The 27366-nt window shown below is 32.9% G+C and overlaps 1 protein-coding gene across 14 annotated transcripts in view; it reads left to right on the forward strand.

Moving 5' to 3' along the window:
• DLGAP1 (DLG associated protein 1) overlaps positions 1-27366 on the forward strand; it is a 782830-nt gene that overhangs the window by 99958 nt on the left and 655506 nt on the right. For 12 of the 14 annotated variants that reach the window (XM_036229039.1, XM_036229053.1, XM_036229052.1 and 9 more), the window contains exon 2: positions 13946-14107. The exons of 1 other annotated variant lie outside the window; for it this stretch is intronic. The gene's annotated coding sequence lies outside the window, so the exon portion shown is untranslated. Of the gene's footprint in view, positions 1-4156; positions 4184-13945; positions 14108-27366 lie in introns of those variants that run through there. One more of the 14 variants, XM_036229047.1, reaches the window with a different exon arrangement.

Consider the following 27366-nt stretch of genomic DNA (forward strand, 5'->3'; position numbering starts at 1 on the left):
GGAACCCACAGATAAAGAATTATCAAAAATATGATTATATACATATATAATACCATTTATGATGGGGTAGTGATTCCTCTGGAGTATAGTAAGACATAGAATAATAAGAATCCATCTTAAAAGGTGGCATTTGAATTCCTGAAGTGGGAAAGAGGAGAGTTATCCTTGTGACTACCCATGCTAGCACAACAACAAATTCAAAGGCTCTCAGTAAGTACTTGGTAAGTTCTACAAAGAGCAAGGAGGCTAGTGAACTAGAGCAGAAAAAACGAAGGAAATAATAGTGAGGTACAGGGTACAGGAAGTATAGGGTCTTTTTGGGCAGAGGAATGTCATGATCTAACTTATGAATTAGAAGGATCACTTGGGTTACCGTATTGGGCCTATACTGTAGGGAACAAGGCCAGAGTAGAGAGTTAGAAATCTATTTCAAGAATACAGGCTACAGATCACAGTGTGCTAGATTAGGATGATAACAGTGGAGATGGTGGGAAGTGCTTTGATTAGGATATATTTTGCAAGCAGAACCAACAGGATTTTCTGAGATGAGAGAATGAGAGGATAAAATCATGGCATCAATACTTTTGGTTTGTGTTCCAAGAAATATGGAGTTGTCAATTTTTGACATAGAAAAATAATGGAATGGGCAGATTTGGTGGACCATCAGGTGTTTAAGATGCCTATTAGTTATATGAATTTGCAATGTAGAGATTTACAGTGGCTGTTGGATATAAATCTACCATTTAGGGGCAAAGACTGGACTAGAGATATAAATTTGTTGTCAGTGGATAGAAAAATTTTAAACCTAGGAGACTGGGAGAGTTTACCAAGAAATTAGGAGATAGAGAAGAGATGTTTTTGGGAAGTAAATAGGAACCTCCAAGTGAGACTGAGAAGGAGCCACTCATGAAAGAAAGGGAAAACCAGGAGAGTCTGTGAAGTAAAGATAGTACCCAGCACAAATATGATCATTTCTGTCAAATGTAGTCAGTGAGTCAAAAACGATAGGTATATGATGATTAACGACTGACCTTCAGACTGAAGAACGTGAATGTCATTTGCGATCTTGACAAGAGCACTTTCACTGGAGCTAGTAAAGGAATCAGAACTATGACTAGAACAGGTTCAAAATAGCAGCCTAGGAGAGATGTTAGAGACAGAAACATAGACAATCTTTAAGAAGGTTTCTATAAAGGGGGCAGAAAGAGAAGCAGAGAGTAGTAGTTAGAAGAGTGTGGAGGTCTCAAGAGAAAATTTCTCTTTTTTAAACTTTTTATTTGAAATTATAGATTCATAGGAAATTGCAAAAAAAAAAATGTATAAGAGGTCCTATGTGTCCTTGGCCCAGTTTCTCTCACAGGTACAACTTGTATAACTATGCTCCGATAACAAAATTAGGAAATACACATTGGTGTAATCCACAGTGGTTATTAAGATTTTACCAGTTATATATGTATTTGTGTGTGTGTGTACATTTTATGCAATTTTATCACAGGTGTAAATGTGTGTAATCACTAGAACAATCAAGATCCAGAAGTTTCCATAGCCCCATGGCTCCCTCATGCCACACATCCCTCATCCCTAACCCCTGGCAACAATTAATCTGTTCTCTACTTTTGCATTCAGCATAATTCTCTTAAGATTCATCCAAGCCGTATGCCTGTCACTATTTAGTTTCTTTTATGTGCTAAATGGTAGTCCATCGTATGCATGTACCTACTGAAGGATATCTGGATTGTTTCCAGTTTTGTGCTATTATGAAGAAAGTTGCTCTGAAGAGTTGTGTACAGGTTTTTATGTGAACATAAGTTTTTATTTATCTGGGACAAATGCCCAAGAGTGCAATTGCTGGGTTGTATGTTAAGTGCGTGTTTAGTTTTATAAGATGTTGCCAACTTGTTTTCTAGAGTGGCTATACAATTGTACATTTATACCAACAATGTATAAATGACTCAGGTTCTCTGCATCCTGGCCAACATTTTGTGTTGTCACTCTTTCATTTTAGCCATTCTGATGTGTGCATAGGGAGAGATTTGTTTTTAAAAAGAGAGTAATTGCAGAAAATTCAAAGCCTACATGTACCTTCAGCCTCTTTTTAAGTAGCTTCAAGATTGTAAAAACTGCCCATATATAAAAATATCGAGCAGCTATTGTGACATGTATGTACAGAGACGTGACATTTGTTTTAAAGATGGTTGTGTTTACTAGATATGGAGATGTGGAGATCATCTCAATCTGTGGCATGAAGGGCAGTGAGCTCGTGCTTTTCACAGAGCCCCCACATCTGTCACCAGAAAGAGCAATAGCCAGTGTATATTTTTATTTATACCTCAGCCTGAAAGCTGATTCATCCAAGTCGTAAACATCTGGGCACTGAAACTACTCAGCCTCTAGGGTAAAATGCCATGGCAGCCACCTAAGAATTATAAATTTGAGTCTTGTATTTTTTTTTTATCTATAGATTTGTATTTTAGAGGGACAGAATAACTTCAAAGTGCCTACAAGTTGATATAAGCCTATCGAATACTGGTGAGCCCAATAATAAACTATAGGACAAAAAAAAAAAAAAAACTTGAAAAATAGAAGTGAGAAAAAAAAAACCTATCTCAATATATGTAAATATATACACAAATAATACATATTTTATGTTATCTGTATATATTATATATTTGCATATTTAAAATATCTTATAGATGTTCAATATTTCCATATTTTTAGGAGATAAAATGCTTTTCATTCATCATCTGAAAATAATATTTTCTCTAAGCCAAATTTTCTCATCATAAAAAATTAACCAAAAAGCAAAAGGCTGCAGAGAGCCTTTCATAATGAAGAGGAAATAATCTTGTGACGTTGAGAAAGTGAGACCTAGAAAATGACAATCACAAGAGGCTGCAGCCTCTTGGGAACCTGAAGGAGGCTCTGCTGTGGTTGTTTTTCTCAGTGTGGGGCTCTTTCTTGAAGCTGCTTGTTATAACTTGACTGAACAAATGTAGATATTTCAGGTCACTTGAAGCAGGTCATCTCAGGAAGGTGATCCTCAAGGTGTCCTGACTTGTTGCCCCATGCTCAGGGGGAAGCCTTTATTGAGCCAACCTATTCCCCGGAACCTTTAGAGAAAGGAAGAACAAGACAAAACAAACAAAGCATGGGAAAAGCAGCCTAGTGTCTGAAGGCAGAGAGAGCATACTAGAAACATCAGTGTGTGTTGATTTGTATTTTAAATGCTATAAACTCCTGAGTTATAATTTAAAACAGATTTTTCTGAGAGCCAGAATTGTTACTCAAATACTTGCTTTCTTATATTTGATCAATGTACTTGATGTATATCCTTTTGACATACAATTCTACCCAAAGAAACTTTTCAGAATGAGTGAAGGAGCATCTATAATTCCAGATTGATAATCGTCATAATCACAGAGGACATTAGTGTTTAATTGTGCTAAGGGCTCAAAAAAATCACAAGCAGTCCCCCTTTTCTAGGTATTTACAGCTACATACATGAAAGAAATGGAGAGTCACATACAGAGAATCACTGATAAAGAAGCATGGAGTCAAATAAAAATACAAGCTCAAAGATTTCTGTAAAATACTGTTCTTGAGCGTATGTTTTAAGGACAAAAGGCAAGAGTGTGTATGGAATTCTGGTGATGGTTGCTAGGGGAGGGGAATATTGGTTTTCCTTAATTCGAGTGGCAATCAGATTCATGGAAAAAACAAGATGTCACATGTGGCTAAGTGAATGAAAGATTATTCGACTCCTAGGAGATGAAGGAAATTTCAGGCATCAGGTGCTCCTTTATACAACAAACAGGAATCACAGGACATTTCTCTTTAAGTAAAGCTGCTAGTATCGTATGTATATGTGCATCTCTCACAGCAAGTAGAACAGTGACTTACACTTAGCCTGTGCTAAGTAAATGTCATTGGCTTAATCAATATGCTTCTAAAAGGCTGAGGAGACAGCTTTTCACCATGGTAAGAGAAAGGGGTGGTGATGAGTGTGCTAACTTCACACAAATATGAGGGATAAGGTACCGAGGAAAGAAAGATTTGGGGGAGCATTTGAAGGCTGGAATTCTTGGCATGTATTCTAAAATGGGCCTGTCATTTTGCAGATGGAATCTAAAAGCCATATATAATTTTTCCTTTTTAGGTTTCATGAGAAAACTGTCAAAGTCAGGTAAGAAAGAAATATGGCAAGAGATAGGGAGGTGTGTCCTTGTTTTGAAGTTGGCAAATGCCTCTGAGTGGTTAAATAAAGGGGTTGAGGTTATTGTAAACTTTTCTAGAAAACAGTACTATGAATATTTTTCTTCAGTGATGACCTTATTGTTTGGCACATTTTAGTACCTCATATATTTTTAACCAATTTGTAAATTAAGTGTGGAGCAGCAAATCTGTGAAATGTGATTCTTGTTACAGCTTATAACAGAAAGAAAAAGCACACTTAAATGTTTCAAATATGTTGAACCAAATCCTGACTAAAGAAGGTCATTAATTTTAAATCTTAGTATAGTTCAAACAAAATGTATAAAATGAACAAAATAAATGTGAGCTAAGTATAGCCTAAATATGACAATGATTCTATTTTATATCAAATCTAGGTTATTCATGATGAAACTAATATTTTGATAAGTGATTACTTATTCAGACTTATCTTTATTGAAAGGAATCAAAGTAAACTGAAACAGGTGCTAAGTAAATGTCATTAGCTTGATCAATGTCATTAGCTTGATCAAAAACACATGGTTTTTATATATTGATTTTTTAATTTATTTTTAAATGTTATAGATTTTAAAATATCTTTTTGTGTTGTGTGTATATGTATCTTCTGAAGTTAGAAAGAGAAGTCTATTCACCTAAGAGAACATTAGGTATTTTTGAGTCAGAATGATCTAAGATTTAAATGCATGCATAATTAAATTATTTATCTCAGAGCTCCTGAGAGCTTATAAATGTGACCCTGGAGTACATAAGTATGGCTATTTTTATAAATTCTTACAAACCAGAAAACTCCTCCCCAAATATGTCAAGACTAATTTTCTGCTCTGTGGAGCACAGCTAGTAGGGTAGCAAAGCCCAGTGACATTTTCCACAGTGTGAGTTGCCAACCATTAGAAGCCTGTGGCACTTTTTAAATCTACAGCAAACAAGCAAACAATTGGTTTAAGAAAGGATTATGTAATTCTTCTTTAATATTCCTTTCTGTGGCATTCACATCACTGTCAGAGAGAATCATAAAGGCAGAACTGGTGACAATCTGCTAAGGTGGCATTTTCTTATAGCTTTGAACCGAGTCTAAGCTTTTCTGAAGGTTATTTTGGTTAACTTCTCCATCTTTTGCTAAACTCCTAAAGAAATGGATCATATTTGAGTGTGCTCACTTCATTGTGTGTTAGGATTGTGATTTCAGTGGTCATTATTTCTGCAGAGTAGCCTGTATTAATTCCAAAGTCTCCTGGAGAGCACTAATTAGTAAGATAATAACATTGCAACCTGAGTTCTAATAAAACATAAGTAATTAGATCTGACTACATATGGAAACACTGGTAATGGTAGTAGGAAGAGTTAAATTCAGAAAAACTGAGAAACTTTATTCTGTACACACAGTAGAACAAAATTCAAAGGAGAATCTCTACAGTTTAATGACAAAAGTATTTATATATTAAGAAACTCTAAATTCTAGGGAAAATATTATTCAAATGGTCCTATTGCAGCTCTTCTTTTTTTTCCCCCTTGAATCTATAAATGACATTAAGTGTATGCACAATAATACCTCTTTTACCTAGTAATACTGTTGAATAGCAGCGTAATAAATAACTAAATTTTCTGGGTAATTGGAACATATCCTAACTGCTGGGTTTAATTTATTTTATTTTACTTTTTCAAATTGAATGTGTGTATATGTATGTATGTATGTATATGTATGTGTGTGTGCGTGTGTGTTTGTGTGTATGTGTATTTCCTAGCTTTTTCTTAACAGAGGTGCTGATTATAATTGAATTTATCTTTTTTGCCTTTAAGAGTGTTACCTTATGGAATTTAGGAAAACAAATATTGGTATCTATCCATGTTCAGGACATGGTATAATAGGCTCTGTGGGTAGTATAATAATTAATAGAAATCCCGAACATCTCACATCTTTTTGGTAGCACTCAGTACTTCTGTGGCTAATACTCACATTTCATATATCAACTATAGTTTTAGTTACCCCTGTCTTCCACAACAGAATGTGAAATCCTTAAGGAAAAGGACTGTGTGTATGTGTGTGTGTGTGTGTGTGTGTGTGCGCGCGCGTGTGTGTCTGTGTGTGTGTGTGTGTGTATTTTTTTCAAGTGAAACTTTTTCTGAGGAAAAAACATGATAACTGCTTGTTAAAGACTTCAAACTAACCAATGCTTGTTGATTTTAGTTGATTGGAGTTAATAGAAATGGAAAATTCCAAGAATTTTACCATTATCCAGAGAAAATGTAATTATATTTCTATTTAAAGTTAAGGGAAATTGAAATACATTATTTTGCATTAGCACCTTTATATAACTAGAAGTATTTTGTTAGTTTAGAAAATTTAATGCCTCCTTTTAAAATTTGTTTTTTTCTTCAAAAACAATCATGTTTGATACATATAAATTTAAAAATATTTTTCTAAGATATCCCAGAGTACCAAACTCTGCAGTAGTCAATAAGTAACATTTTCCTCCATTTTTGAAAAGAAATAAACACTGAACAGATGGGAATAATCAGTATTTGTAGTAAAAGCCAGGATATTATCTTTTCTTGTTCTACAAGTAATAAACAGATAACTAAAGCCTCCATTTTCAGTAAAGGAGTTGAAAGATAAACAGTTCTTTTTCTTCTGTAATTTTATGGAGAAATGCATCTCAGACATCAATACTTGATTTTAATTGCATTCTTCAGAAACCTCTGTCTGATAATGTGGCATGTTTAAACTATGAAAACTACGACAAAAGAGTTCATTAAATTTTTTAAATCTTAATTTCCACTGATTTATAAGCTACATACAGGGAAGTTCATAAATTTTAAGTGTAAACATTGATGAACATGATGGGTGAATACACTTGTGTAACTCCCACTAATATAAAGACTAATATAAAGACTAATAATATAAAGACTCAAAATACTATCACCAGCTCAAAGAACTCCCTTGTCATAATTCCTAATGTTCCCCCAGAGGTAATCAATATAGTGCATTTTCCACTATAAATTTGTGTTTTCACTTCTTTTAAGTTACATAGATAGAATGATATCTATGCTCTCTTCATTTTATTTATTTCCATATTTCTGTGGCATTAATCCATGTTTTAGGCAATAATAGTTTGATCTTTATGGTGGTACAGCAGTCGATTTTATAAATACAGCATAATTTATTAATCTTTTCTGTTATCAATGAACATTTGCCTTATTGCTGGAGTTTGGCTTTTATGAATAAAATAACTATGAAGATTCTGCTAGATATCTTTAGGTGCACATGCATACTTATTCCATTGGTTACATACTTAAGAATAGAACTGGTGAAAGGCTCTTCATTTGTTCAGCTTTAGCTTTCGATTTACACTTAAGCTAGTCACATATTAATTCTGTTTTCACTGTATCTTTACCAACACTAGGTATTATTAATTTTTGTAATTTTAGCCATTTTTCTAAAAGCTATCTTTTTTTACCTTTCATGTTAGTACACTCCATCTGGCATTACATTAATGTTTTGGATACAGAGTGAGGAAGTGACCAAGATTCATCTATTTTTCCACAAGCATTTTCAGTTTATCAAGCACCATTTATTCAAAAGACTCAATTCATTGTTTTTCCCATTCATTGAGATGGCATCTTTGTTATAAATCAGGTGGCCATGTATGTGTGGGCATGTTGACTGTTCTGTTCTGTTTTATGTTACTGTCATAAAGTTTTTTCTTAGACACTTTTCTTTACTGTAGGAATGTCCACACTTTGATGTGGTATTGCTAAATTTCATTTTCTTTTTAATCAGTCTTATTAAACATTTCTAGAAACAATTTTTGACATAGTTGTTTTTCATTATATGTTTTGTTCAACTCAATTTATTTCTGTACTCATTATTATTCTTTCCTTTCATCTATTATTTTTGAACACAGTTTGCTCCTCTTTTTCTAGGTGCTTTTAAAATGTTTTTTTAACTTTCATTTGGAAGTAAGTTGAGTTACAAAAAATTTACAAAAACATTACAAAGAGTTTGCATAAAGCTATCATTCAGCTTCACTGAATATTAGTGATTTGAGAGATGGTGATTTTATATTTGCATCATTCCACCTGTTTTTATTAATTGAATTCTGCTGTAAAGATGAACTGTTCCATCCTTATTTGTTTATTCAAATGCTTATTTGTAGTATGGAATCAAGAATATGTAGTTTATTTCATAAGGTGAAATTAATTGTTGTTATTTAGTTGGTTATTCGCTTTATCTTAATTTTGGCCCTTGGGAGCTCCTTCAGGCTGGCTCTTCTGTTAACATGTCATCAAATTTTGAGCATTTGCTTACTTTCTGACACCACAAGATCCTACACGCTCATTTTGCCCCACCCCCTTATTATGCATATCTCTACTACATTCCTGAAATTGGTGATTTCTCTAAAGGTTATTTAGAAGGGTATTTAGAAACCAAGATCTGAGGTCTAGGTGTGCTCATTCAACTTTTGCCATTGCTCTAGGTCCTTGCTTACCTGCCAGAGTTAGAATGTGTGTGTTTGTGTGTGCGTGTGTGCGTGTGTGCGCGTGCACACACATCTATAACTCTTTATATTTATTTTTGGATATACACACATGCACATAGACACAGTCATGAGTTCATATTGCTATATCTGATTTCATTCCAACATCACAGGCTTGCTTAATTCTAGGCAACTCCTATCTGTTACTAATAACTCCTCTTTTTAACATTGAAAAACCTCACTACTCTTATTATCATCGATATATTTATTTACCCAAACTGAAAATACACATAAAGTAGTTTCACAACTGCAATTTTATACCTCAGTGAAAAAACAAATCTTTAACTAGAATACAATATGTGTGCAAAGTTCTTTTTGCCTTTAGCCTTAGAATATGCAATCAAAACACTGTTTCCAAAAGTTACTTAGGTTAGTTCTATTCTTTCTTGTTCCTTTCAGTGTGATTATGTTATTTATTTATAATGCAATATATATGAAAGCTATTAATTTATGAATGTTAATTTATATTCTGTTGCCTTACTAAATTATTTTATTGTTGAGATAATACTGTTATTGATTCTTTAGCATTTTCCAGGTACAAAATATCACAGAGGACAGACCCAAAAACATATTCAAACTGTATTATTCCATTTATATAAATTTCATAAAAAGACAAAACTGGTTTATGGTATTATAAATGAGGATATTGTTTACTCTAGTGGGTGGAGACTAAAGACTAGAAAGGGGCAATGTTCCGTTTCTTGATCTGCGTGCTGGTTTCAAGGGTGTGTTTAATTTAAAATATTCAGTATAATAAACATTTGTGATTTCTAATTTTCTGTATGTGTATTATAATACAATTAAATTTACCTATAGAGAAAATAAAAGAGAGGGAAGGATAGGGCGGGGTGGGGAGAGGGCGAGAGAGAAAGAGAGAGAAAAGGAGGAAGAGAGAGAGGGAGTAGGGAAAGAAGGAAAGAAGGGGAAACAAAGGAAAAATAATGAACTATGATGGAAAAATAAAATTTCATTCGCAATAATTTTTATAATTCATTGGAATTTCCATGAGGAATATACATTATAAAGAAAACTATACCATTTTAATTGAGAGATAGAAAATAGACTTAAGAAATTGAATAGACATAATGCGTTCTTAGATAAGAAAAACAAATTTTATAACGATGTATCTTCTTTCCAAATTCATGTTTGATAAACTTTCCAATTGAACTTCTTTGGGCTATTTTGGAAAAATGATAAAAGTATTATAAAATTCATTCAGAAAAATAAATATGTAATCATGATGATAAAAATATATAAAAAACAGTGGGGATGATCTATAGGTTAAATGTCATACCAGATATTTAATACAATTTAAACCAGCAATAATTGTTACAATAGCAAAAGAATAAATGGAATATTAGAACAAAATAGTAACTTGAAACTTGAAATATAACATTCAAGCATGGATATATGATAAATATATTTAAGAATTTAATACACGATGAAGGATACTGCATCACTACCAATTTGGAAGAAAAAATTACTTATTCTTAGCTTCACACTGTAAATTAATGTATTCTACACTGTTTAAATAGTTTTATGTTAAAAATCATTGTCTTAGCCTGGCTGCTGTAACAAAATGCCATAACATGGGTGGCTTAAACAACCCGACATTTATTTCTCACAGTTCTGGAGGCTGGGAGACCAAGATACAGGTGCCAGCAGATTCAGTTTTTGGTGAGGGCCCTCATCCTGTTGTGTCCTCAGACATCTTGAGGGGGAACTCTAGTCTCTCTTCTTCTTATGAAGGTACTAATTCAATTATAGGTGCTCTGCCCTCACGACTTTATCTAAACCTAACCACCTTTAAAGTCCTCGTCTCCAAATACCATCCCATTGGGGAGCAGGGTTTTAACATATGAATTTGGTGGGAGAGGGGAGCATAATTCAGTCTATAGCAAGCATAGATCATTAAATTTAGCAGGGAAAGAATAGTTAACATTTATTAAATTTCCAGAAAGGGCATACTGCTTAAAAGTATTATCAGTCATCAAAGAGTGATAAATTTGACTTCAAAGTATTTCAATATTTTCCATTCAAATCAATTTAATAAATATTTATAAAGTACTCCCTCGGTGACAGGCGATGTGCCAATGTTGGGACACAGCTGTGAATAAGGGAAATAACACATGTTTGGTGCTAGGAGTAGAGGCACCTAGTAATTCTGAGGTGTCAGGGAAAGCTTTCTAAAGTGGCTTGTATGAGGTTTCCTGGAGAAAGAACACCAGCAAGCTAATCCGGTGTAGACCAAAACTGCAGAAAGATTAAAGAATTTCAGACAGAGAAAGCAGTGCCTGGGAAACACTGAAGTAAGGAAGTGTAATAGCCTTTTAATGAGACTGTTCTCCTTGCCTTAACATTTTGCCTAAAAAATCCGTAGCTGAGAACAAAGAATAATTAATGTCCCACATATATATTAAAGAAAGACATGCTTGCAGGACTGGCTGAAAAATAGTTGAATTGGTGTCATCTCCAGTTGAGATTGCTAGAAATTTGAAAAAAAAATTTTTTTTGAAGAGAATTAGTAGAAAGAAAAATTACTTTGGCTTTTCATTCTTTCCAAAGCCAAAGGTTAGCAGAGGTGCCAAGAAAAGTATCAGAGGTTGGGAATGTTGGATGAGTTATTCCCATGATGAACAAAATTTATTTAATGAATGATGAAGGATGCCCAAGATAGTGGTAGATGATAAGAATGGGTAGAATACAGTAGTTCTGAGAAGTATAAACTTCAGAGAGACTGGAGTTTCTGAAAGGTACCAATATTGGAGATTATGGGATATTTCTGACTCCTGAGAAGCTACAACGAAAGAGGAGTCTTCTTAGGAGAACATCGCAAGGGAGATCAGAAAATTCATCTGTCAGTTCCCCAGTGAATGGTGAGGGTAGGGAAGAAATAAAGGAATGAGGACAATTAAGGATATTAGCTAGAGTAGGAAAACATGCCTCTTTGAACTGACTCTGCTTTGGACGGAGACTTCTTCCAGGTGAACATGGCCAGAGTTGCCAAGCCTCTCCCACAGATGGGAGTTGGCAGCATCCTGGGGCTGATGGCTGATAGTAACAAGTCTAGGAGAGGCCATACAGGTTAGCATGAAGAACAGGAATATCTCAATATGTAAGTACAACTCTAACCAGGCATAGGGTCCAAAAAAGGTAGTCAAAGGAAAACAAACATGGTAACAAAAATAAGCAAACACATTCAACATTTTTATCCCAAAAGGCAAGTTAAAACCAAAACAAACCTCGAAAATTTTTTTGCTTGCCAAATACAAAAATTTAAAAATATATTACAACCAGTGCAGCAGTGATATGAAACTGTTTGAAGTTCTCAGTCACTGCAGATGCCATATTCTAGGAAGGCAATCTATTGACAATATACATCAAGACTTTTAAAATGTTTGTTAATTTAGTAATTCTTATGAGAGCAAAGTACATTAATTAAGAATCATGACTTCTGTCAGTTCTTACCTGTGTGGACTTAAGTCATGAAGGTTCCTTATGCCTCAGTGTCCTCATCTGTAAAATATGTGTTGTGGGATTACTATATGTAGAGCAGTTAAAATAATGTGCCTGGAAAATGATACACACCATATAAGACTGTGTTACTATTATATTAGCTCCACAACTGCTCATCCAAAATTTAAGAGTTTCAAAATTCAGACATTTTTAGATTTTAGGAAAGTAATATGAGATAGACAAGTTATATTAAATAATTCTCCCTGGAGTGTTCTGGGGCAGGGCCCTATAATCAAATTCATTAATAGTTCTAATGTGAGTTGTAAGAGTTTTCATATTATATCATAAATGATGTTGGTAAGTGACCTCACATCAGGTCATATCAGATTCAGGTTTTCCTGTTGATTCAGAGACAAGAAAATCATATCTTCAAGAGATATTTATGGAATTTGGTATAGAAATTATAGATATGTATTCCATAGTAACAAAAATATTAAAAGTGAAAATTTTATGTAAAATGTATGTTATTGCATTATTTAATAAAAAAAGTTTGTAAACTGTTAAACCTTGAACTGTTTATGTTATATTGTAAACAAGACAGAGAATTGTGTTACATATCTAGAAAAAATACCTAACTATAGAAAAATAGTCTAGAAGAAAATATACCATATTATTAACAGTGACTATGATGATGTGGTAGAATTATGATTAAATATTTTTATTTGTTTTATACTGTTTGCAGGTTTTTAAAAAAGATAATTTCATAATGAAAAAGTAATTTTTTTATAAAATTAACTTTAGTACAGTCTTAATCTGTAAATTTGACTATAAACAATTTGAAAAAGATTGCCTTTTTTGTTAGTTATACTTTTATGGTGGTAAATGTCACTATAATTTTTCATGATGTAGAGGGAGATAGAGAAATTTCTTTGAGTATTGTTTTAATTTGTTTCATATGCTGAATTTCACTGGCTAATTTCAGTCTCATTCTGTCTCTTAAAACTTAGTATAAGTAAATATGTCAAGTTTATATAAAAAAAGTAGTATCTTATAGTAATTCATATTGAAGAGTTATATTAAATATATTCAGTGTCAAAAAATAATGCTAGATCACCCCTCAAATATGAAAGTGTTCAGAAGTAGCAAGGACTCTAAAAAGCAGAGCAACGTGATTTAAGTCTCAACTCTACTGCTTTTTTCTTTTCTAACTTTGGCGAATTACTAATTCCCTGAATCTCATTTTCCTTCTTTGTAAAACAAAAGTAATAAAGTCTTATTTGAGGATTAAGTGAGACAATTTCTATAAAGCACCGACCTAGTGCTTTATATTTCATTCTCAATAAATGAATATTCTCTCTGTCTTCATTCCTAAGTTTTAACCAAGAACAGAAAAAAAATGAGGAAAGGAATAAAATAACCAGTCTTTACTGAGCACTGCTAAAAATACTTAACTTATATTAATTATTCTTTTTACAGTGCTCTGCAGAGGGCCTACACAGCTTGTCTGAGGAGCAAGCCATGCTCTTTGGCTGAACAGTGATGTTAAGTTTGGTCCTTTGACCCAGAGCCCATGCTCTTGATGACTAGCCTGTCTTTGATTTAAGAGTTAAAAGATAAGAGTAAGGCTGTTGTTAATGTAGTTTAAAGTGTATAAATAGTATCGACAAAGTAATTTGGAAGCTCTGTTAACAAATTGTCATTCCTTTTGTCCTCCTGTATTTCAGCACATGGTGTATGGTGCTCTGGAGCACCTTCTGTGATTACGGCTCACACTTTTTCCTGGGACACTTTCTTGAAAGGATCAGTGGACATCCTATTTACTCAGATATAATCCCAGATTAATGGAGTTGTTGCAGAGCAGATTACGTTTGTCTCACTAAGACTGGGTAAGAGTTTAAAAATACATTTACTCTTTTGCAAGCGATATTTGATGTCTTGACCTGTGCTGAAATATTTCTGCCTTTTCATAAATTGGAAAGTTACATTAACTAAATAGAAACATGATGGAAGGGAAAATAGGTTACCACAAAAAAGATATGTTGATTGATATATTTATTATGAGCTAAGCATATGCTGATGTATTTAAAGATATTTTTATTACTTATGAAAGCATAGGGAGTTATCATGTAGTGCAAGAGGAATTTAATGACAAGCACTCTTCTTTTAAAATATAACTGCAAACAAGTTTATGAAAACTGTAATTGCTACAGTCTATGTTTTTTCTACCTCTATAAAATCAGTAACTGTAAAATGAAAAGGCTATCTCTGAAATTGGTTATGATGAAAGTGTACCCATTATGATTATATTTATGCAAATCTTTTCCTAACTGGGAGCTTCTCTTACTTGTATTTTTACTGTATATAAATTTACTTCTGCATCTTTTCCTCAATGTCAAAATTTTCTCTTCCAATATACTAAATGCCAGTCACTCTGGTTGAGTTTAATTAACAAAACAAAGACTTGAGACAGGGGAAAGACAGTGACATTGAATGAGATGGCAGAATAGGAGTAGTTACTGCAGGTAATATGTGGGGGAGATGAAGAAGATGAATGAAGGTGACTTTCCATCTTTTTGAAGTATACTCCAGTGGCCGCCATGAGGCCAGAGTTAGAGGATGAAAATAGGTGCTTTGGCTAGGACATGAATTTAACTTGGGTAGATAGATGTTGAGAAATAAAAGCCATCCAAAGATTTTCCTTTTCAAGTGTACACATTATTCTGCATCACAAACACCCAAGATTCGAGGTGAGCCAAGGTACCTCTTAGACATGAATAGATATATATGGACTAGACCTCTTGGAATGCATATTCACCTACAATGTGTAACATTTTTTTCAAGTATTTTATGCATAATGCAAGAAAGGGATATCTCAAACATTTCTAGTAAGCGAAGCCTGGTAAATGGAAACAGGAAGGTTGAAAGTCTATAAATGCCCCTGGTTATAGCATGGTGGCTGAAAACCTGGGCATTTTGGGAACAGATTATTTTCTTGGGTTTGAATCCTGACTCTGCCACTTTTTGGCCTGACTTCTAGGGATAATTGTAGAATTAAATGAGCTAGTTTATAAAGAGTGCTTGGTATTGGACCTAGCACACAAAGTGTTCAGTAAATGAGTATTAAATGATTGTTTAAAACTCAAAATGATTGACATTTATAAGGGGTTTTGCAGAATACCAATCCTTGATTTTAATACTATTTTTCTCTATAAGGACTTTAATTTCTTATCTATAAACCTTCCTACTCTATAAACCTACCTACTCTATCTAATCTTTCTGACTTTATACTTGGTTCTGAGTGTTTAGAATTTGGTTCCATAATCCAACCTTAATGCCCAACGCCGATTTAGATTACATTCACCACAGTACAGTACTAGGTTTGAAATGACCAGCAAATTTTGGGAAACCAAAAATTATATCTCCATCTCTTTACCATGCAAAGCTGCATAACAGTGTCATGATAATGTCCTCTATGAATTATTGTAAACAATAAAATCAAAACTATTTTAAAGACTTTCTTTTTGATTTTCTTCATTTTTGGTTTATTTCTAAATGTTTTTAAGTAAGTTAGTTGTATAAGCAAGCAGAAATAAGAGAATATCAAACATATCAATATGCATCTAAAAATCTGTGGCACATGTAGAATTAACCAATAAAGTAAACTTTCGATAGAGCCAGTTTAGTTTTTTATGTAATCTGGACCTTAACCAGATTTTTTTCTCTTTTGGTTTTGATTTCTTTTAACCTTTATTTATTTTTTAATTAAATTTATTGAGATGATATTGATTAATAAAATTATTATTGGTTTCAAGTATAAAATTCAATAATACATCATCAGAATATTTCATTGTGTATTCACTACCCAAAGTCCATTCTCCTTCTATCACCATATATTTGATGCCCTTTACCCTTATCTGTCTCCCTTCCACCCACCTTTCCCTCTGGTAACCCCTAAAGTATTATGTGTGCCTATGAGTTTTTGTTCATTTGTCTTGTTTGTTTGTTGCTTTCAGTTTTTATCCCACAAGTAAGTGAAATCATATGGTTCTCAAGCTTTTCTGTCGGACTTATTTCACTTAGCATGGTTATCTCAAGATCCATCCATGTTGTCACAAATGGCAGTATTTTACCTCTTTTTATGGCTAACTAATATTTCATTGTATATATATTATCCAGCCATCTATTGATGGGCACTCGGTTATTTCCATGTCTTGACCACCATGAATAATGCTGCTATGAACATTAGGGTGGATATATCTTTGTGGATAAATATTTTTAAACTTTTGGGGTAAGTACCCAAGAGACAAATTGCTGGGTCATATGGTAATTCTATTCTTAATTTTTTGAGGAACCTCCATACTGTTTTCCACCGTGGTTGTACCCATTTACATTCCCACCAGCAATGTATGAGAGTTCATTTTTACCCACAACCTCTCCAACATTTATTGATAAAATCCATTCTAACAGGTGTGAGGTGGTATATCATTGTGATTTTGGTTTGGATTTCCCTAAAAGCTAGTGAAGTTGAGCATCCTTTCATATGTCCGTTGGCCGTTTGTCTTCTTGGGAAAAGCATCTATTCAGGTCCTGCACTTGATAAAGTATAGTATCCATTTATGATTAAAACAGTTAATAAAATGGGTATAGAAGGAAAGTACCACACATCAATAATAAAATTCAATAATACATCATCAGAATATTTCATTGTGTATTCACTACCCAAAGTCCATATGTAACAAACTCTCAGCTAATAGCATACTTAATGGTGAAAAACTGAAAGCTTTCCTTATAAAATCAAAAACAAGACAAGGATGCCTGCTGTCACCACTCTTATTCAGTACAGTATTGGAAGTCCTAGCTAGAACAATCAGGCAAGAGATAGAAATAAAAAAAAAAAAGGCATACAAATTGGGAATGAAGAAGTCAAACTGTCACTCTTTGCAGATGACATGATTCTTTATACAGAGAACCCTAAAGACTCTATTAAAAAAAACTATTTGAAACAATAACCAAATACAGTAAACTTGCAGGATACAAAATCAATGTGTAAAAATCCATTGTGTTCCTATATTCCTATATACTAACAACGAAATTTCAAAAAAAAATGAAATGAGATAAAAAAAAATTTCTATACCATGAGATTGTTCAGAGTGGGCAATGAGGTAACATTAGACCAACTGAACAAATTTTATAACCTTTTTCGTTTGCCACTTAAAACATCTGGATAAATAAAAGGACTTATCATGCAATTATATATAAAAGTTAGAAATTGTTTTCATTGGAAAGGAAAGTTTCTGAACTGTAAGATCTTTGAGAATATTTATCTAAACATTAATATATCTTTATGTTTGTCCTTGAATATAATCTTATAGTTCAAAATTATAAATAAGTATTCAAAAAATCTTATGCCTACCATTAAAATCCAAACAATATTAATTTCAGGGAATCTGTTTTAGGTGACCTTAGTATTTCTTGAAACACTCCATTGTCAAATTAGATGATCAGAGATTATCACTTTTAGAGTATTGTGTGTTATCAGGTATTTAATCTTGTTACTTTTTAAATTCTGTGGACTGGGGAAGGGAATTAACATGTGTTTCCTCCTTACTACATGCCAAGAACTTTGCTTATCTGCTCATAAATCCTGGAGATGATCTTGGGAAGTGACTTCAGCTATTCCTGTTTCACTTAGGGATGAAACGAATATTGAGGCGTTAAGTAACTTGCTCAAAGTCACAACCCAAATAATTGCACAGAGACATGAGTGGGTAAGGGGTGTCCAATCCAGATCAGATTAATTTCAAAACTACCTTTCATTTTATTTTTTTCACACTTTACTATTCTATAAAAGACTATTTAAGAAAAAGAAAGAAAGAAAAAAAACCTTCCTCCCAGGTAAGGCTTAAAATGAATCCCTCCTGTTTTTGATACCTGACAGAAATATGCAATGTCAAGTACATTGATACCACTTTTTAAAAGATTTTAGGTGATTTATCTATTTTTTGTATGATCTCTGAAGACTGTCTTGATTGTTTCTTGGATAGGGCAGAAGACGTAGGAGTAGTTTTATGGAATGAGATGATTAAGCAGAAACTAGTTGTCTGACTACATACTGCTATTATACTCTGGACAGTTCCCAAGAAGAAAAGTTCTGTTACTTCTCCAAAGTTATAAAGTAATCTAAACATTTGGTACCGATATTGGTAGTTAATGGAAATTTAAAGCCAATTTTAATTGCTATGACCTGTCATGAATTCAATACCTAGTCAATTTTGATATTGCTAGTGTTCATTGATAATGCAGTTGTCTTGTTTTGTTAATTTAAGTCATGCTGGGAAATCTATAGAGAAGAAAAGCTCTTTGTACCTAGAATATTTGTTTTTGTTTTCCAAAGTGTATAATGTGTGATTAGTACTAGTCTATGTTCTTATTTAATTCTATTTTTGCAATACATGAAAACTGACACTTTCTCCCTTTTGCACATGTTCCTTATTTATATATCCTTATCCTTAAAGTGTATAGATAATAGCAATAATTCATAATTCTTGTTATGAATTGACAGGAAAGAGCCTAGAATTTCATACAGGTCTGAAAATAACTAGATTATATTTATAAAACATTTAAGTGTACCTTACTTTTAAATAATATTGAAACTCCAATTGTCTTAAACATTCTAGAGATTCATCTAAGAGAGTCATTTCATATGTTATCTCTTACTTAGGTTTACTTCTATAATATGAATTTAAGGTCATAGTCTAGTGAATTTTTCTTTGATATTCTTTGTAAAAGTCCATTTTATCTAGAAATAGCAAAATTTTTAGTATATTTCTAGGAAAATTTACTAAAAGTAATATACTTAGGTGTGTTTAAAATCTGACAGTATAATTAAGATGTAGGGATGGTTATAAAGTAAATAAGAATAAAATGGGAACATGAATATATTCCAACTTTTTATATTTGTCCTAAAACTAAGTCTATGTGAGAGAAAGAGCACTGGACAAAAAGTCAGAAGACCAACTTGTGATTTAAGACCACTCACTTTTTTGGCCTCTTGACCTTCAGTTTATTTTTCCTAAAAATATCGGTTTCTGTGGCCATTAAATGAGATACGTTGTGGAACTGTGCTTTTGAACTTTGAGCCTCTTTATACGGTACATATGAATGTTGCTATTACCAATAGTTATAACTATTGTAAACATTTATTATAAGAGTTTTAACAGTATAAATGTGAAAATTTTCACATCTTTTAATTTAAAGAATTTCAAAAATAGGCATTTCAGTGGACTTGACATCCCATTATTATTTATTATGTCAAAGCATGTCTTTTCATTTAGTGGTTAATTATTTGTGTCTCTTTCATTAACAGAACTTGTACATTCAAAGAAAATGGTAAATATTGACATTCAATATTTTACTTTTGTTAAATATTAAACCCATGTTGGATTATTGAGTCTCAAAGATTAAGTTTCCTGGCATCGTTGTCAGAGAAATTTTAATCAAGAAATTATAAAGACTACAATTTTAATAGTCCTGATGAGGTCAAATAAAATTATATGTATTCTATAATATAAGTTGGAAACTGGAGTGAGCCCATATTTTGACATGATCAAGAAACATAATTTATAAGAGGCATTAGTTTGTCTGTATTAACTGTATTTCTTGATGTTAGCAATAGTTTTCAGGTATAGATGAAAACTTACTCCTGACTTAATAAGGTAAATAACTCAGTAATTTATAGGGGTAGAGCCAAACCCCAGTTTTCTCTGAGTCCAAAGCCAGGGCTCTTTAGCATTTAATTATACTTTATATTACAAAAGAAATCAGTAATCTCTAGTGCGTTAAAAGACTGTTTTGTCCCCATTGATTTGACACCATGTCTAAATGCTATAAAAATTGTAATGTGCTTATAATACATTGTCTTGAAGGAAATTTTTAATACATGAGCAAGAAAGATATTTTTGAAAATCTGCTACTAATTTTAGGCTATTTGCATCTACTAAATGACCCTTTCGATATCCTGATCAGTACCCTGTTAGCCTATAAAATGATTGATTGATGACAGCATAGAAGAAATAGTCAACTTGTATAAATTATATATTAAAAATAAGGAGTTCCTTGCTGTGAGTTTATTTAACATCTTATCAATTCCACATTTGTCCTACTTATCATTTTGTCTTGCAAAAGATTACACTCGGTCAGTGTACCCTTTCATTGTGAGTGCCTAGAGAGAACCATCTCTGATCTGCTCACCTTGATGTCCTTGCTCCTAAACATAGTTTCTGAAAAATAAGAGGCATTCAATAACTATTTAGGAAATTAGTGGTTGAAAGATAAAAATAATTAAGTACATGCCCAAGGTCATGTAACAAGCCAGTGTTATAATTGATTGTAAAAGTCTTATTTTTATTTTCCATCTACATTCTGTGACTCATTTCCTCAAGAAGTATTTTATTAGACATGTATTATATGGTCAGCACTTTTGGGGATACTGGAAGTATATTAATAAGTATAATTGACAAAATTTCTGCCTCTTTGAATCTTACATTTTAGCAAATGAAAGTATGTCTGGTCAAACTTTTAAATCCTTTATAAAATAAAAACATTTTTCAACAAACTATATATGATTATGATTTTAAAAGAGATTGCCTTAATAATGGAAAATAAATATAAAGTTTTATAAAATACTCAAAGGTCTATGAATTTATATTGATTGGAACTTTTTAATGAGTACTAAAAATAGCATTAAAATTAGATCTCTATTCAATATCTATTATCTTAAAAAATTCAACAGATAGACAAAAAACATTGTTTTATTTTATATTTTTCAACTCTTTTTAAATAGGATAATGTTTCATATACCAGTAATAATTTAAAAACACACATAAGTAAGGGAAATGTTGAGACAATGGGAATAAAAAGAGGATCAGTGGCAAAGGACACAGTTAAAGGAACATTGTAAAAATATAGCATCTGAATAGATTTTCAGTTATTAAGGGATAAATGAAAATAAAACCAAACAAAAAACTAAGGTGGCTCCAATATAAGAAAATGTAAGAGATTGACACAAATATTCTAATACTGTCAATAATGCTCTGTGATGTTTATGAGATTATCATTTATTTTTTTTTTTTGGTTGGACTGACTGATAACTTTATTAATCATAACTGGCAATCGGTTTCTGAAACATGCTCTCGAGTTAATATAAAAGTCAATCATTGATCCAGCCCCTTATATGAGCTGTTATAGGATCATTTTGTTATAAAGAACATAGTCCCTATCTATCTAGCTCAGATAAATGGGATTCTCCGGGTGACACAAGAGGAAGTATTTTATGTAGGTATGTGGGAGTTCAGCCTGGCCTAGCTTATAGTATCTGTGGGCCTCATGGCCTTTCTTCTTTTGTTCTTTCTGTGAATCTACTTCATCACTATCTATCTTCAGACCTACACCTTCCACACATGCATTGTAGCCGGTGCAGTGGTCCCCAAGTAGAGTTTACACAGACTTTTCATATCCGCTGTCCAGAGCTAACCAAGTCCATCTCTGTGGACTAGATTCAATTTCTGGAGAGGATCTTATTGGCCCACCTTGATTCATTCACAGCCCAATAAGCAATAGTTAGAAGAATGGGATTACACAATACAATATAAGCTCCTTCTGTGCTAATGATCAGCATAGAACCCAAGAATGGGATATGGGGACAGGAAGGAACCTTTGGCATCTGTATTATAATAGGCATATCACAATGTATTAATAGTGATTATAGGCAGGTTGGCATTTATTGCTTATTTTGGCACTTCTTATGTGATAAATTAAAAGTTTTTTTTTTTTTGATGTATCAATTTGTGTCCAAATAGCAGTAGAAACCAACTAATAGTCTTATATTTCTAAATTATAAAAATGTCACAACTGATTCATGGTATATATTTAATATGCACACTTTAAATACCTGAATGTGATAAACTGCTGATAGAATTTTAAATTTAAAAGTCCAGTGGAGTTCCCACTTTTTCTAACACCCTAGCATTTCAATTTCATGACATAGCTGATTGCTTCCTTTAAAATATATTTTTCATCAAAAATTTAAAATAATTCCTGAAGCCTTATAACAGGTTATGGGGAATTTTACCTTTCTCTTCATACAGCATCAGGTTTAGTGTGTAAGCTTTGCTGTCCAGTCCTGGAGTTAGCCACATTGCTCAGAAAAGGGACTTTATTTCCTTCAGATAGTGCCCTTTTATGCTTCCTTCTTTTACCAGAGAGATCTAAGACTGTAGGACTTCCCATTTCAATCTCAATAGTCTAAATTTTCAACTAACGTATAAACCCAAGAATCCAAGCCCAACTAAAACAACGGATATAATGAAGCTTTTTGGATTTTTTACTATTAAATTATGTGTTCAACAATTTTTATTACTTTTATTGCGCAGAACATCAAGTTCATTGCAGGGGACCTAGTGCTGATCTTGTTCTTTCTCTTGTGCAGTGATAGTGTTGTGAGAGGTAGAACGGAGTAAAAAACGTCTTTATCATTCGATACACTTTTGGACATTCTCGCGCATAAGAAATTTGCCTCTATTAAGATAACTGTTTGTTGCTCATCAACTGTTTTATTTTATTTTTATTTTTTAAAAGTTAGCTGTTCACTGTTTTACTGTATCTTCCTGTAGCCATTTTGCATATAATGCATAAAAAGAGATATTCTTTCCTTCCTTGAGGTATAATTGACATATAACATTATACTAGTTTAGCACTATACTCGTTCATACTAGGTGTACAACAGGATTCATTTGTATGTATTGTGAAATGATCACAATAAATCTAGTCAACATTTGTCACCATATATAGTTACAAGTTTTTTTCTTGTGATGGAACTTTTAAGATTTATTCTCTTACCATATTTTAAATATACAAAACAGAATTAACTATAGCCACATTGCTGTTTATTACATCCTGGGACTTATATATCTCATAAATGGAAGTCTGTATCTTTTGACCCCATTCACCCAGTTTGCCCACCCCTCATCCCTCTCCTCTGGCAACCACCAGTCTATTCAAGAGATCCTTAAAACTATCTGATTGTAATAGTATTAGAGTATCAATACATCTATTACATTAATTAATATGTAAATTCATGTTCAGTTTTTAATTATTGTTCAAATGTAAACACTACTGAGCTTTTAAAATTTCTCATGTTCTTTCTTCATCATTCCTTTGATTTTTCCCAAAGACTTAAAGTACCAGGATGTATCACAGCTGCCATTTTTCCTATAATTTAGACAAAGTTGAAACTCAAAGGAATATATTGTTTTTATTTAAAAGCATTCTTAAGATAAAATCCAAGCTCAGAGAGAGGCGGGCGTGAAAGTGAGAAATGGCATTCTGGTTATTGCCACTGTATTTGCAAACCTCTTCCCATTCTGACCTAGGGTGATAGGAAACTTCTGCTCTCTCTCACAATTTATATTCCTATAGAGTCGATCCCTATGTGGAATATAATTTGAAGTTCACCTGTCTGACTTAAGGCTGTGAAGACACATCTCCAAAATTCAAACTAGAACCTTTTCCAATTCCTTTTGCAAACTGAGTACTAAAAGCTGCCAGCCATCCTTAGAGTCATAGAACTCATTCACTACACACAGGCACCGAGGGATGAATCTGCATAACTAAATCAGGTCCAGAAATCAATGGTAATTCACTGGTTTTGTGTCACTCAATCAAGAACTTGAGCTATCCCATTTCTTTTGCTACACTTGTATGCAAATGGCATTAAAGTGATAATCTAAAAAAGTGATGTTGTCACAGAGAAATGAACTGAAATGAGGGGTCTTTCATCTCTCTGTTCATTCATTTATTTATTTGATTAGAAATGTATTTGGAGTGACTTTCATAAATGGGTAGCATTAATATGAAGACTCAAAAGAAACTTTTATTGTTGTTTAATCTGAGAATGTAGTCAATTATAAAAATGACCACAAAATTCTTCTCTCCTTGTATTAATGGTGATGTTACAGATTTTCCCATCTCAAAAGTGGGACATTAGCAAAGTAATTGAATAGAGTCTTGAAAAGTACTTGCACAGTGGTGCTTGCCCTATTGATGATTTTAGTACCATGTATCTCACTTGTAGCATGGGCTAGCTTGCTAGAATTGTCACAACTGTGAGTGAAGTCATCTAAGACCAGCAGTGCCCAGCTGAGCCTCGAGGTGACCTCAAATGCATGAGCTAACTTAGCTGAGATTGGCTGAACCTGACCCAGACCAGCAGAATAGCAAGAGAAACCAATATTGAGCTAATTAAATGGTTGTTGAGAGCTAAATAAATGGTTATTATACTCAGCCATTGAATCGTTGTGTGATTTATTAAACAGCAAGAGTTAACTGACGCAGGATGTGAAAGCAATGTACCTTTTAAAAAGTTACATAGGAAGTCAGGGCAGCACATGGCTAGATATCACCAAGCTTTGATTACCAGAATTTTCTGAAAGAGGCATTTTTATAAAGATGCGAGAAGTTAAAGAAGAAGAGTTTGGATTTAAGCTCAGTTTTTAAAAAAATAAATAGGATTTGAGTAAATATAGATCTGCAGCGAGCACATTATAGATGAGGAGAACATTAATTTCAGCACAGCTGAGAGACAAGAAGGAAAACAGGACTTGAATATAAAGTGTTACATTTTCCTTCGATGGAATATATCAAATGATGTCATACCTCTACTAGATTACAATTTTTCCCTCCATTCCAGGCCATTTGAGGTGGCAGCTTAGAGGCAAATCGGAAATATTTTAATGTCTCTGTCCCTTATATTTGTCCATTATGCCTCTGGTTTTAAGTTCAGATAAAAAGAAGAATTGGATTGACATATTTGAATGAGGCCTAAGAAATGTATTTTTGAAAGTACAAGTATTTCTTGTTTTCACTGCATTAAACTCTGCAGCTATATAAATTTTTATTTTATTAAGTTTACAAATTAAGAATAAGAAGTTCAAAATATTATTCCTCTATTTAAAATAATAAACCCATAATTTTGCTTTTAGATATATGATAATATTGTGTCAAATTGAGAGTTGTAACTAATTATTGATGATATATCTAATCAAAATTGTTATAAAGTCTTATGTTAACAGCATTTAAGCTAAAATTTCAATTAATATGCTTTTTATGTCTACTGAAGTCACAATATGCTATTTAACTCTTACACTCCCATCAAATCATGGTCAAAAATCCCTTCTTTAAAGCAGCATATTTATACAATTTCAGTCTATTTCAGTTTTCTATGGATTTTCATAGATCTATCCTCACTTTTTTAAAAATTAAATTTATTGGGGAGACATTACTTAATAAAATTATATAGGTTTCAGGTGTGTGATTCAATAATATGTCATGTGTATATTGCATTTTGTGTTCACCACCCAAAATCAAATTTCCCTCTGTCACCATATATTTGATGCTCTTGACCCTTATCTACCTGTCCCCTTGCCCCCTTTCCCTCTGGTAACCACTAAACTGTTATCTCTGCCTAGCAGTTTTTGTTTGTTTGTTCATTTGTTGCTTCCAGTTTTATATCTTACATATGAGTGAAATCGTATAGTTGTCAACTTTTTCTCTCTGACTTATTTCACTTAGCATGATTATCTCGAGATCCATCCATGTTGTTGCAAATGGCAGTATTTCATCTTTTCTTATGGCTGAGTAATATTCCACAGCTTTTTTATCCAATTGCCTATTGAAAGGTACTTGGTTGCTTCCATGTCTTGACTACCATGCATAATGCTGCAATGAACATCAGGGTCCATGTCTCTTTATGGATAAATGTTTTTAAACTTTTGGGGTAGGTACCCAAAATATTACCAAAATATGGTAATTCTATTCTTAACTTTTTAGTAATCATTACACTGTTTTCCATAAAGGCTGTTCCCACCAGCAGTGTATGAGAGTTCCTTTTCCTCTACAACCTCTTCAGCACTTTTTATTACTTGTCCTGTTGATGATAGCCATTCTAACATGTGTTAGATGATATCTCATTGCAGTTTTGATTTGTATTTCCCTAATAACTAGTGAAGTTGAGCATCTTTTCATACATCCGTTGGCCATTTGTATGTCTTCTTGGGAGAAGTGTCTGTTCAGGTTCTCTGCACATTTTTTAATTGGATTTTTTTTTTTTGGTTGTTGTTGAATTTTATGAGTTCTTTATATATTTTGGATATTAGTCCCTTATTGGAGGCTTTGTTTGCAAATATCTTCTCTTTGTTCTGTTGATGGTTTCTTTTGCTGTGCAGAAGCTTTTAAGTTTGATATAGTTCTATTCATTTGTTCTTTATGGGACTTTTTTCAATGAATATTTATAGCTTTATTGAATAATAGCTGTCATCTTTATTGAATTGTAAGCTTCCTGAGAGCAACGATTACATATTTTCAGACTTACCATTTTATTTTCAGCATAGAGCTCAGTGTCTGACATCTAGTATGCATTGAACATATTTGTTTAAATGATGAGTTGATGAAAGGATAGCTTTTTGGATGCATGAGATCTTAGTTTAAATGCTAACGACAGAAAGTTTTGAGATGAATTTATTCCATTTAGAGACAACAGCTGAGTTCCAAAACAGAAAAGAGTTTAACAGAATCAAGAAACAGAACTACCAGGTGGAACCAAAGCTTGGATGTCCAGAAAGAGTGATTGGTTTAGAGAGGGAGTTAGGGCTCCAATTATACAGGGTTTTCTGGGTCATTTGGGATTTTTATTCTAAGTGTAATGGGAGAGACCACAGGGTTTAAAAGATTGCTGCTGTGCAGGAAATGGAGTGGATGTCAACAAGAGTAAGAGCTAGGAGATAGGTCAAGAGATCTAAAGAAGTAAAGATTTTAACTTCTTTCAGGTTCATGATATAGATAGATGTGAAAAAAAGTAGTTGAATTTGTGACATTTTCTCAAGAATCACTAGGATGTGCTTGATAGTTAAGAGCAAAAAGGGTTTGGAATATTTCCCAGGTTTCTGTCCATTCGCCCACATGCAGAAATACTATGATATGATGTGGAAATGCTTTGGTGTAAAGGTGGAGAAAACACAAATCTGCAAAACATCTAACTGAGATATTAAAAGTAAAAAGCTGGAAATTGGTATACCATGCAAGCACTAATCAA

This window comes from Rousettus aegyptiacus, unplaced genomic scaffold, assembly GCF_014176215.1.
Source record: "Rousettus aegyptiacus isolate mRouAeg1 unplaced genomic scaffold, mRouAeg1.p scaffold_m13_p_12, whole genome shotgun sequence".
Lineage (NCBI taxonomy): Eukaryota > Metazoa > Chordata > Mammalia > Chiroptera > Pteropodidae > Rousettus > Rousettus aegyptiacus.